The sequence below is a fragment of the Dasypus novemcinctus genome, chromosome 5 (genome assembly GCF_030445035.2).
Source record: "Dasypus novemcinctus isolate mDasNov1 chromosome 5, mDasNov1.1.hap2, whole genome shotgun sequence".
Taxonomy (NCBI): Eukaryota; Metazoa; Chordata; class Mammalia; order Cingulata; family Dasypodidae; genus Dasypus; species Dasypus novemcinctus.
The window spans coordinates 152738020-152750020 of record NC_080677.1 but is presented as its reverse complement, the minus strand read 5'-3'; the positions used below and the strand labels follow the sequence as shown (position 1 = coordinate 152750020).

The 12001-nt window shown below is 44.1% G+C and overlaps 1 protein-coding gene across 2 annotated transcripts in view; it reads right to left on the bottom strand.

Moving 5' to 3' along the window:
- The window catches only part of ITGB1 (integrin subunit beta 1), a 50568-nt gene extending 47711 nt beyond the window's left edge, over window positions 1–2857 (bottom strand). The window contains exon 1 of one of the 2 annotated variants that reach the window (XM_058297704.2): window positions 2724–2857. The gene's annotated coding sequence lies outside the window, so the exon portion shown is untranslated. The remainder of the gene's footprint in view (window positions 1–2723) is intronic. The other variant, XM_058297705.2, reaches the window with a different exon arrangement.
- Window positions 2858–12001: the final 9144 nt, after the last annotated feature.

Here is a 12001-nt window from a genome sequence, read left to right as displayed (position 1 = left end):
TGGCTTTACTTAAGAATTAATATCTGCATCAAGTGATAAGCCCAGAGTAGCCCACGACCTGGTAGATTTTAGGGGGAAATCTAAAAATTAACAACAATCCATATGAATTTTCTCTCAGATAACTTCAGCTTGCCATACACTCAGAAATTTAAATTCTCAAAACTGAAGTTTTCTGAAACTTTTACCGCTGCAAGGTATGTTTCAATTCATCACTCTAGCAGTAGAGTCATTAGAGCAAACCAGTCCTCTTAACACAGAATATGAAAGAAAAATATTTTTCAGAGAGAATACTATACTACTCCCCACATGCTGTAAGCCACAGTTTATCTGGCAAGAAACCAAACTATACAGACACTGAGATGGCAAGCATTCTTAGGAACATTAACACCTACATTAAACTGTTTGACTAATTTTTATATTATTAAGGGATCAGCTGTCCCCAGAGTTGCTCCTGGAGTTAGGAATTCACCAACACTAATATAGAATTGCATTTTTATTCACTGATGGTAATTTGGGGGCAGATTTAAATTACATTGACCAGAAAGTTAAGAAGAAAGCCAGCTGCTTGACTGTTAAAATTACTAACCCAGTGACTTTCAAAATTGTTGATTCCATACTCTTCATGTGCAGAATGTTGAGGATTAGGAAATAACCTTAATATATAACAACATTCAGATAAAAGAAAACCACATCACAAATACTTGCGATTTTAGGTCTGGGAAGTCAACACTGATAACTTAATTGGGTTTTTATTTGCTTTCTGTCTTCAAAAGTATTACAACATTCCCTGTGTTTTTTTAACTGGCATTCTAATAACATCTTCCATTTTATACTGAATTTTGAATAAGTGAAATGGCTTTCTCCCCAAATGCCTGTACCTAAAATATCGATCTGCTTGATGTTTTCTCTTTATCACTTCATCTTCAGTCATTCATTTAAATTCAATCAATGAACCTAAAATTATTTTAAAATAATGACGGAAGTCCTGTCTCCTTTGAGCCTTGATGTCCCAATATTCCAACTAAAATTCCTTAATATTGCTAAAAGTGATCTATTATACAACCTATTTTTAATGCTGTGTGCAGTTTAAGAAAGATGCCCAATCAAAATTCATTTAGCATTTGTTGTTTTTGTACCATCAAAACAATAAGGGAGTGGGTGTAGCTCAGGTGAAGGGCTTAATTCCCAAGTGTGAGGTCCCGGATTCAATCCCTGGTACCTCCTTAAAAAAAATTAAAATTAAAAATATATAAAAAAAACAGCAACTCTGGAGCTATTTTCCAGAGAGAATACTATATTTACCCATCTAAATTCTCCATGGAATGCAGGCCCAAAGAAACCTTTCTCATGACTTCATCGGTTACATTTTGAGTGTTTTTTTTTTTAAAGCATTTTAATACAAAAAGAGGGGACGAAAAAGAGTCAATATTTATTGAGCATCTACTCTAAGCTTGGTGTTTTACATTTTACATTTGAGGTTAGGGTGGGTTACTTGTGGTTCAAACAGGGATTCTGGGGATAAGCCCTTGGGGTCTCCCCTAACTACCTGGCCAATAATCTATGCTCTCCGTGCCTCGGTTTCTTCATCTGTGAAATGGGATTAAAAACGGTACCTACCCCATAGGATTATGTCCAGGATTAAATGAGATAATATATGTAAAATGCCCAGAGCTGAGCATGGCACGCACTGTCATTTTTGTAAAAATTTTCATTTTTATTTTTACTGTAGGTATTTCTTGTTCCTATTTTACAGATCAGGAAGTGGAAGTTCAGGGTGTGTAAGGAATTTACTGATGATCAGACACCTAGCACTTGGTTTTGACTCAGAGCACGAATTTAAAGACATAAAAATTGTCTGGGCCTTAAACACGGGTCCCACGGCAGAGCCGCTCCAGGGCGACTTCAGTATTCTGGGCCTATTAACACTGCTAAGTGAAAAGCACTTGCCTCCCCTGCGCCCCCTTTCCTAAGGGCCCTACGAGGCCACCCTCTGCCTGGTTCATCCCAAAGCCAGGGTCCGACCCCTGGAAGTGGGGAGGACACACAGCACTCCCGCTCGCCGGGGTTCATCCCTCGGCTCAGCGCTGCTGGAAGAAAAAGCAGCCAGCGACGGGAAGACAAAGGCAGAGCAACCGCCACGCACGGGTCAAAGTCCTGGGCTCCGGCGAGGGGCACGTCCGGCCCTCGGGAGGCCGCGCGCCGCCTTCTCACCTGCACTCCCGGGCCCGAGCTCGCGCCCGGCACCGCGCGGAAACCAGCGACTCCGCGCCGGGCGCTCGGCCCCCCAGGGGCTAGAGGCGCTAGGGAGGGCAGGCGCCTCCGGGGTCCGTCGCGGTCCCCCACCCGGCCAGCTTGACAGCGCCAGAGGCCCGCGCCTCGGGACGCGGCCGGGGCGGCTGTCAGGCCGCGGGGAGGCGGCATCCGGGCCGGCGCAGGAGCAGAAGCCGGGCGAGCTGGGACAGTAATGGGGAGCCCGGGCGGGAGCAGGACGGGGAAGGCGGCGGAGGTGACGCGGGGTGGGCGAGCGGCAGGAGCGGGCCCGGGGCGCGGACTTCCTCCCCGGCGCGTGGGCTGGACCCTTCCCCCCGCCGCCCACCGCGGCCGCCCGCTCGCCCCACACAAAGGTCCCGGCCTGGACGTCGCGGGCGGCCCGAGGGCCCGCCGCGCTGAGGAGCCCGAAGCAGCGGCGCCCGCTCGGCCCGCGGAGCCCCGGGCGGCCCTACCTTCTGCGGGCGGCGTCCGGGCCCGGGGCGCGGTCGGCTCGGGCCTGCTGCTCCGCGGCTCCGCTCGGCCTCCTCGCCCGCTGGCGCGGCCTCCCGGCTCTCGGGCGGCGGCTCCTCCTCCTCAGGAGGCGGGGGACTCGGTGGCCTGGGGCCGCCTCCCCGCAGGAAACCACCCCCGGCACCGCCTCCTGCTCGGCCGATCCAGCGCCGCCGCCGCCGCAGCCTTCTCCCTCCGGAAACGCATTCCTCCCGGGCTGCGTAGGCCGCGCCCGCGGCGGGAAGGAGGAGGAGGGAGGCTGCGGCCCGGGCCCTGGGAGCGGCCAGGGAGTGAGCGGGCCCTGGGGAGGCCGCGCGGGCCGGGGAAGGAACCCGGCCCGGGCCTTCGCCGTGCCTCAGTTTCCTCTTCTTCTAGGCGAGGGACATGTTTGGGTGTGCCCCGAGGCCCCCACGCCCTGGCAAGTTGTAAAGTACTCCCGGGCGAGAAAGCAGAAGGGAGCCGTGAGAGAGTCCACTTGGCTCAGGACTGTCCCATTTTGAGCACTTGGAGTCCATCATCTCTGGGAACCCCTAGATCCCAGGCAAATAGGCCCGGTAGTCACCCACGCTATGGGGCTTCGTGGGGCTCAAAACGACCGTCTTTTGGAAGGGAATAAGCTAAAACCAATATTATGTTTCAGAAATGATGGTTCAACCAACGAGCAAGTTTGTTTGTGTCTATAAGAAAGGTGAGGGGAAGGAGGTGGATGTGAAGGAAGATCAGGTTGGAGGAACTTTGAGAGATGAACTGGTGGGTGAACGTTGGCTAGTTGCTTTTGACAGATTTATCTGGTGACCTGTACAGGAAGAACAGGGGTGAGAAAATAGTATTTCATCCTTAAGAGTACAGTTTTTGTTTCTCCTTACCACCTTTTTTAGTAGGTGGAGATGGGAATGGAGGGCTATTGAAACTAGAAGGGAAACATTCAATTATGAGAATGGCTGGTTGCATTTTGATAAGAGGACTGAAACCTGTACCAATCAGCATCACAGTGAAACTCAGTAATTCAGAACATATTGCTGGCAAGCTGCCCTCCTCTTAACAGAAAATGGGGTACATTGCCACCTGGTGAGCTGCAGCACCCTGTTGGGAACAGAGCTCAAATGACCAGATCTGTGAAACTGAGAAGGATTGTTTCTCTTGTGGGAGATTAGAAGCTGAGATACCCAATTGGCGACCAATATAAAACAATATAGGAGAAAATTAAGCAGTCCGTTCTCTGAAAAATTGGCACGTTACTCACCAGCAAAATCAAACCTGTTGGTTAGCCAATCTCTGAAGACTTTTAACAAATAGCATTATTTTTCTCACTTAATGGATGACCAAGCTTAAGAGGCTAAATGATGTTTTCATATTAGTAACCGAATAGTAAAGCTCCACTAGAATTCAACGTTTTTGAATATTAAGGTAATGGTTTTACCACTGTTCAAAATTAAATAGAATTGGCCCAGTCTCAGCATAAGAGAACTTGTAGTTCAAAACATAAAGATTAATTGATCTGTGCTTGGTTTGCACTACATTTTCCCAAATTTCCTTTCACAAATGGAAGGAAATTTGTGATTTGGGAAGCAATCTCTGCCACAAGAGCATTAAGAGGTTTACATTTAAATTAGTTCTTTAAGGGCAATTTAATTATTTTAGCCCCTGTGTCAAGTACTGTTCCAGGACACATAGTAGGGGCTCAGCTAATGTTTGATAAATGAATAAATGTTCCCCTGAACCAGGCCAGAGCATTTGACTGAACTGAAACAAAAGCAGTAATTTATGTACAGATGTCATGTGTTTGGAGAAAAATAAATTTAAAAACATGTTATCTAAAAAAGCAGTGATTGGTTAGATGTATGACTCTACTTGTGGCTTCATACAAATATTAGTAGATGGACAGTTAACAAATTATAAAATTTATGAATACTGCAAACAAGGTTGGTCAGTCTTACCATGACAAATAGAACATCTAGAAAGTAGAAATAGTTCAAGTCCCATCACGAGATCCTATCATGATTGAACATCTCTTAGTATCTTGAATTCAAAACAAATCCATACTTTACCTGTACCATCTCCCAATTACTATAAATTGTTTTCTGCCATCCCATTAAAGTCATTATTATATTGTTATTATGTTGGCCTTTTCTTAAGTTTGGCACCACACATGCTCTTTAAAATGTTATCTTTATTCACCTTTTATCCAAAGCAAAGTTTCAAATTTTATAGAACATACCCAGGACTTTATCAGATCTCCAGGTTTGTTTCTTTTTTTTTGTCTTTTTTTTTTTTCATTAATTTATTTATTTTTTATTTTTTTTAATTTTTTTAATTTTTTATTTTTTATTGACTTTGTAATAATATTACATTAAAAATATATATGTGAGGTCCCATTCAACCCCACCCCCCCACCCCACCTCTCCCCCCCCCCCCCAAGCAACACTCGTTCCCATCATCATGACACATCCATTGGATTTGGTAAGTACATCTTTGGGCACCTCTGCACCTCATAGTCAATCGTTCACATCATGGCCCATACTCTCCTCCATTCCATCCAGTGGGCCCTGTGAGGATTTACAATGTCCGGTGATTGCCTCTGAAGCACCATCCAGGGCAGCTCCATGTCCCAAAGATGCCTCCACCTCTCATCTCTTCCTGCCTTTCCCCATACCCATCAGCCACCATGTCCACTTTTCCCAATCCAATGCCACCTCTTCTATGTGGACATTGGATTGGTTGTGTCCATTGCACCTCTATGTCAAGAGGAGGCTCAGATTCCACATGGATGCTGGATGCAATCCTCCCACTTTCGGTTGTAATCACTCTAGGCTCCATGGTGTGGTGGTTGTCCTTCAACTCCATCTTAGCTGAGTGTGGTAAGTCCAATAAATCAGATTGTAGGTGCTGGAGTCTGTTGAGGCTCAGGACCTGGCTATCACCTTGCCAGTCCAGAGATTCAAATCCCCTAAATATATCTTAAACCCCAACATTAACTGCACCTCCAGCACATTAGCATGAAAGTCTTATGAAGGAAGATCCCATCTGAGTCCAGATTCATCACACATAAACACCATTTCCAAAGAGGGGCCATCTGACCTGGTAGTTAACCCCATCGGCCATGACCATAACTCCCATGGGTCTCTTTAGCCCTCAAAGGAACCAATATCTGGGGGTTGTATCTGCTTTATCTGCCTCTCTGACTCTGCTCAGTTGTGCATGAGGGCAATCCTTCTGCCAGCCTCCAGACTCTTTTTTAGAAACTCGTAGCCATATAAACTCATTTCTCCTTTCCATTTCCCCCTTACTTTAGGTCAAACAGCATTTTAAAGTCATGTTATTTTATGTAGACAGGGATATTCTGCTGATCCGCACTGAACCTTCCGTATAAGGTCATTTTCCAGTTGCATCATCAGTTGGTAGTTGATAGTGGTCCCTCGGTGCCAGGGAGGCTCATCCCCGGGTGTCATGTCCCACGCTGGAGGGAAGGCATTGCATTTACATGCTGAGTTTGGCTTCGAGACTGGCCACATTTGAGTAACATGAAGGCTGACAGGAGGAAATTCCCAGGCACAATGTTGCTCTAGGCCTTGTTCTTTTTTAGGCTTATCAGCTCACAAGCATAGTCATTAGCATCAGGGGCTCACTGTTGAACCCTCACTCCCTCCCGGTCCCCGCCACTGTACCTGGGAGACTGTCGCTGCTCCCCTAGGGACCACGACAGAGCACCACTGGCCAGGAACCCAGTACCCCCCCTGCTGTGGTTTTTAATTGTTGCCACTATGAGTATATCCAAACATTACCATGCACCCTGGACATATGTTCTGTACAGCTCCCTGTCAGCCATATATCACCTGTCATTGGTATCCCATACCAGTATCCCTCCATTGCCATAGTTGAAACACTCTGTGATCCAGAACTCCCCGAAATTTGAAGCCCAATATAATGTCATGGTCCCTTACTAGGGAATGGCATATAGCGATGGGTTTAAAGGTTAGATAAAGAACTTGGATAAAGTTAGATAAAGAACTTAGATAAAGAATGTTGACTTGAAAAAATTCTACATCCTATCTTTTTCTTTTTTTTTTTTTTCCCCCCTAATTATTCAGCTTCTCTTCACAGGAGTCCTAGACCACAGCAATGCATATATATAATATACAGCACTCCCATACATCCACCACAAAACCTTTTTCCTTCCACAGCGATACTCTTACACCCTATTCACATCATATTTACTTAACGTGATGTACAGAGTCTGAGACATTAGCTTTCTAACAAGGTGACGTCTGTGCTTACATTATGGTGCATACTTTAGGATACACAGTTCTTTACATTCTTAGTTATCCTATGTTTTACATTATGGTTTACATTATCAGTCTGTCATCTCCTATATGTTATGGTGTAATATTACATGTTTTATATCCATCCTTGTGTACTCTCAAGAAACTCCTCTCTTACCCCCCATTTACCTTGGTTCCACACATTTAACGTCCATTTTCCCTTCCACCTTGGTGCCCACAGTGACAGCCAACCTCCGTTTCCTGAGGAGCCACTTCCAGAGATAGATGGAATAGTGTTCAGGGCCTAACTTGCTCAACTGCCCCAATGCCCTGGGAGCCACCCTTTCTCTCGAGGGATACAGTTCCCTCTATTTGGTGGCATTAGTCCTCCCCAGGATGTGGGTCCACCCCCACTCTCACTACTTGGGTTTCTACCCCATGGTGACACCCACTCTGGCAGAATGAGCATTTAGACATTCCCCAGGAGCCCATCCTGCATCAGACCCTCCCCTCCGAGCATTCTAAACAGGTAACCCTCTTTATTATATTTTGATATGATTTTCTCGGCATTTTACTCTCCACCAACACCTGACCCTCTCCAGTGTTCGTATGCTACCCCTCCCTCCCCCCACTTTTGGGCAATGTTACCCATCCGTCCCTCCCCAGCCACCCTCAAACCCGCAAAACCCCAACCAAAGGCAACCCCTTGCCCCCCTTTTATCTCTTCTTTGTGTTCATACTTACCACCATCTCGTCTTAAATTCCACCCCTGCAGACATCGGCTCATATCCTTCTTCCACCCTCCGATTTCCTGTAAGCCTATCGTTCAGTCTCTTGCTATCTAGGGCAGCTTGTTTATTTCATATCATTGAGGTCATGTAGTATTTGTCCTTCAATGTCTGGGTTGCTTCACTCAACATAAGGTTCTCAAGATTCATCCATGTTATCACATGTGTTTGTAGTGTGTTTGTTCTTACAGCCGAGTAGTATTCCATTGTGTGTATATACCACATTTTATTGATCCACTCATCTGTTGATGGGCATTTGGGTTGATTCCAACTTTTGGCAATAGTGAACAATGCTGCTATGAACATTGGTGTACATATATCGGTTTGTTTCAATCAACATTTATTTCCTATTTCTGTTTATACTTATAGGCTTGGCTTACATAAATGAAAGGAGCCATTTATATTTAGTTGAGTGCAAAAGAGACTACACAGGCTCTCCTAAGAACCTGATGTCTCCTTCAAATTGTGGGATCACAGTTAAATTACTGACTTTTAGATCTATTGGGTTGTATTTAATCACATGATTATGGAATATAAGATTGAGGGTGAGAGGAAGTCAAGACTGGCTTCAGGTGTCGCTAGCCATTGATCTCTTGTAGCTAGAGCACTGTTAGAACTTAGCCCCTCAACTAGTACACCGTCCAGCAAGCCACAAGTCATCCAGTTATAGCTTGAAGCCTTTTCAGTCTCAGGGAGTTGAAACAACCCTAAACAGTATAAACTTCTATGGGCGAATAGTTTAATACACGTTCCCTTATAGAGGTCTGCGGTTCAAACCTGGGGCCTCCTTGACCCATGTGGAGCTGGCCCATGTGCAGTGCTGATGCGCGCAAGGAGTGCCATGCCACGCAGGGGTATCCCCCGCGGAGGGGAGCCCATGCGCAAGGAGTGCGCCCGGTAAGGAGAGCTGCCCAGCGCGAAAGAAAGTGCAGCAGGAATGGTGCCGCACACACAGAGAGCTGACACAGCAAGATGATGCAACAAAAAGAAACACAGATTCCCATGCCACTGACAACAACAGAAGTGGACAAAGAAGATGCAGCAAATAGACACAGAGAACAGACAGCCAGGGTGGCGGGGAAGGAGAGAAAATTAAAAAATAAAAAATACATGTTCCTTATAAATCATTTTCCAAGTTCAGTAACCATCAGAGGGCAAGAGTATTAGAACATAGGATGAACAGCTGATTGGTAAGAATAGAAGAAACTCCAGACCAAATTCTTCCTGGGGATGACCTTCGATGGGCACAATCTTGCACAATCCATCCCAGATCATTTTTAAATAAGCAGGGTGACCTTATGTCCTAGTATGCCTGGGATAACCTCTATTTGCCTATTGTCCAAGCATAATTATTATTAGTTCCCCTTTTCATTTCCTAAAGTGCATCCTTGTTTGGATGATGATTTGGTCACCCTAAAACCAGCATGTCCTGACACTGAGGAATGGGATGTACACTAAGGGAATACACAGTGACACCTTGCAAATCAGATTCTAGGTTTATAAATGAAGAACAATTCCAACATTAATAATTAGTGTAAAGAAAATAAGTGTGGGGAAGCAGACTTGGCCCAGTGGTTAGGGTGTCCGTCTACCACATGGGAGGGCCTCCTTGACCCGTGTGGAGCTGGCCCATGCGCAGTGCTGATCCGTGCAAGGAGTGCCCTGCCACACAGGGGTGTCCCCCGCGTAGGGGAGCCCCACGTGCAAGGAGTGCACTCCGTAAGGAGAGCCGCCCAGCGCGAAAGAAAATGCAGCCTGCCCAGGAATGGCGCCGCCCACACAGAGAGTTGACACAGCAAGATGATGCAACAACAAAAAAAAAGAAACACAGATTCCCGTGCCGCTGACAACAACAGAAGCGAACAAAGAAGAACACGCAGCAAATGGACACAGAGAACAGACAACTGGGGAGGGGTGGGGAAGGGAGAGAAATTTTTAAAAAAAATGTGTGTATGTGTTGGGGGGTAGGTTGGGGGAACAGGTGCAGATTTAGGCAGTTCCTATGTGATGAAAGTGGGAGGTTTAGTTAAGGAAAAATCCTTGAAAGTAGCCTGACTGCTCACCCTGTCGGGTTTAAACAGCACTGTAAATGTATGTGAAAGTTTCAGGAGCTAATTGCTTGACTGTGGTTAGGCAAGTCTTCAGCTGGTTTTCTTAGAATGTTTCTACAAGGTGACCTAGATAAATAAATAAATAAATAAAATAAATAAATAGATAAATAAATAAATAAATAATTTATTTATTTATTTATTTATCTGCTACTGCCAGTTACTTGAATGTTAGTCCTTTAAACATAAAAAAAAAAAAAAAAGATGAGAGGATGGGGATAGACAGAATAGAGTTTGATAACATTCTATAATACTAATGTACAAGTGCCTTTGAATCATAATAAATACCTCATTTCTCTTTCTAAGGAACTAACACCCCTCCTTTAAAATGCAAATCTCTGTGCCTTAGTGAAAAACTGCCCTGGGAATTAATGACATTTCAAAAATCAAGAAAGGGTGAGACTATCCTTCCAGTTCCTCCTTTTCTATCTCCAAATACATAAATAACATGCAAATAGTCACACAATGCAGAGAAACTGGAAGTTTGTTTATTTTGCAACTTTGACTTGGGAGCTTCAATTTCATGAACGCTCCTCAACACACTGTTAAAATTACCAGAGGATTTATGAAAAATTAAATTTGCTCCAGGTTCTTGTTGGCAACTATTATCATCGAACAAGGTAATTACTGAGTATGCATGGTATATGCCAGCATATTTGACTAGCCTCTCCCGAGGTTTTATTTAGCTTTTTGTTCTTTTGTTTATTTAAACGTTAGGTGGAAAACGGCAGAAGGGTCTGGCCTGGACCTCTTGGCTTAGGTTAGCCGTTAAGTGTTTTTTTTTTTCTAGATAGTGAGCAGTTGCTAGATTATGGCTTTGACTATGGGTTATGTATGAGTTAGCCTGCCCGGACTGGTTCTGCTTCCTGTTTTCCATATATAGTGTCCCTTCTTTTTTTCTCTTGCTCAGTCCATAGTCTTGTCTGCCTGGGTGTGAACGTTCATTGCTAGCCTTCGGGTGCAGAAAATTTCAAACAGCTGGGAGAGAACAGTGCTTTCAGGCAGCTCTTTTTTTTTTTTTTTTAATTTTTAAATTTCTCTCCCCATCCCCCCAGGCAGCTCTTTTTAACACTGATTTTATTCAGCTGGAGAAGGGAATGTGCCTTCCCAAATAAGAATGAAGAATATGTCAAATATAAGCAACTGAATAGCACTAGAACTATTTTTAGGAACTAAGGTCACTCAGTACAGGAAATGATGGTGCTACCAACGGGTTATGGCTAGTGACTATAAAACAACATTACTTCTCTTCTCATTTAAAAACTTTTGAGGATCTTGAGAAAATTTGGCAGTTGTAATACTGAATTAAAAGCAGCCTGATTTTAGGCCAGATTCAGGAGGGAGCATTAGCGAGAGAGGAAGCTAGGTTAGTTAAAAGTCATGTTTGTTTGCTAAATTAAGAGCTTCCCCACCCCAAACTGATCCCCATACCATAATTTAAGACAGAGTTCTTTACCTGGGTCTATGCATGGAATTCACTGAGTCCATGTACTCTCTAAAAATGTAGACATAATTTCATTTTACACACACACACACAAACACACGTGCATTTTTCTGATTTCAATGGGATCTTAATCCCAAAACATTAAGAATCATTATTTTAAGCACAGATGAGAAGTCCCTTTTATATACTACTCTAAGAGCCTAAACATTTCTGTTGTCCTTTTGAGTTGCAAATTGATTAGTCTTATCTAAATAAACAACATTGGATAGGGTTTCCAAATACTCTGTTACAGTAAGATTTTCATTGCAGTATCAGTTGACCTGCAGGAGATGGAAGAGAAAAGAGTACCATCTTTTGAGTCCAAACCAGAGTTAAATTGTGTTTTCTTTAGAAGGTAAACTAAACTTCAAAAAGAAATGAGAAGTTTTAATTTTCCAGTTTGCATACTTTAGAGCTTAAAGGTCGTCAAATTATATCTAAAAATCATCCAGATTAAAAGCTGTTATAAAATTTTAATTGATTTGAGAAGAATTTTAAATAAATTTTTATTATATTTTCTAACAATGTTTCCCATATAGCAGTTGGATGAACAAGCCCTTGTAGCACTTCTCCTTTAAGGTTTCTGCATTGCTGTTGACTGAT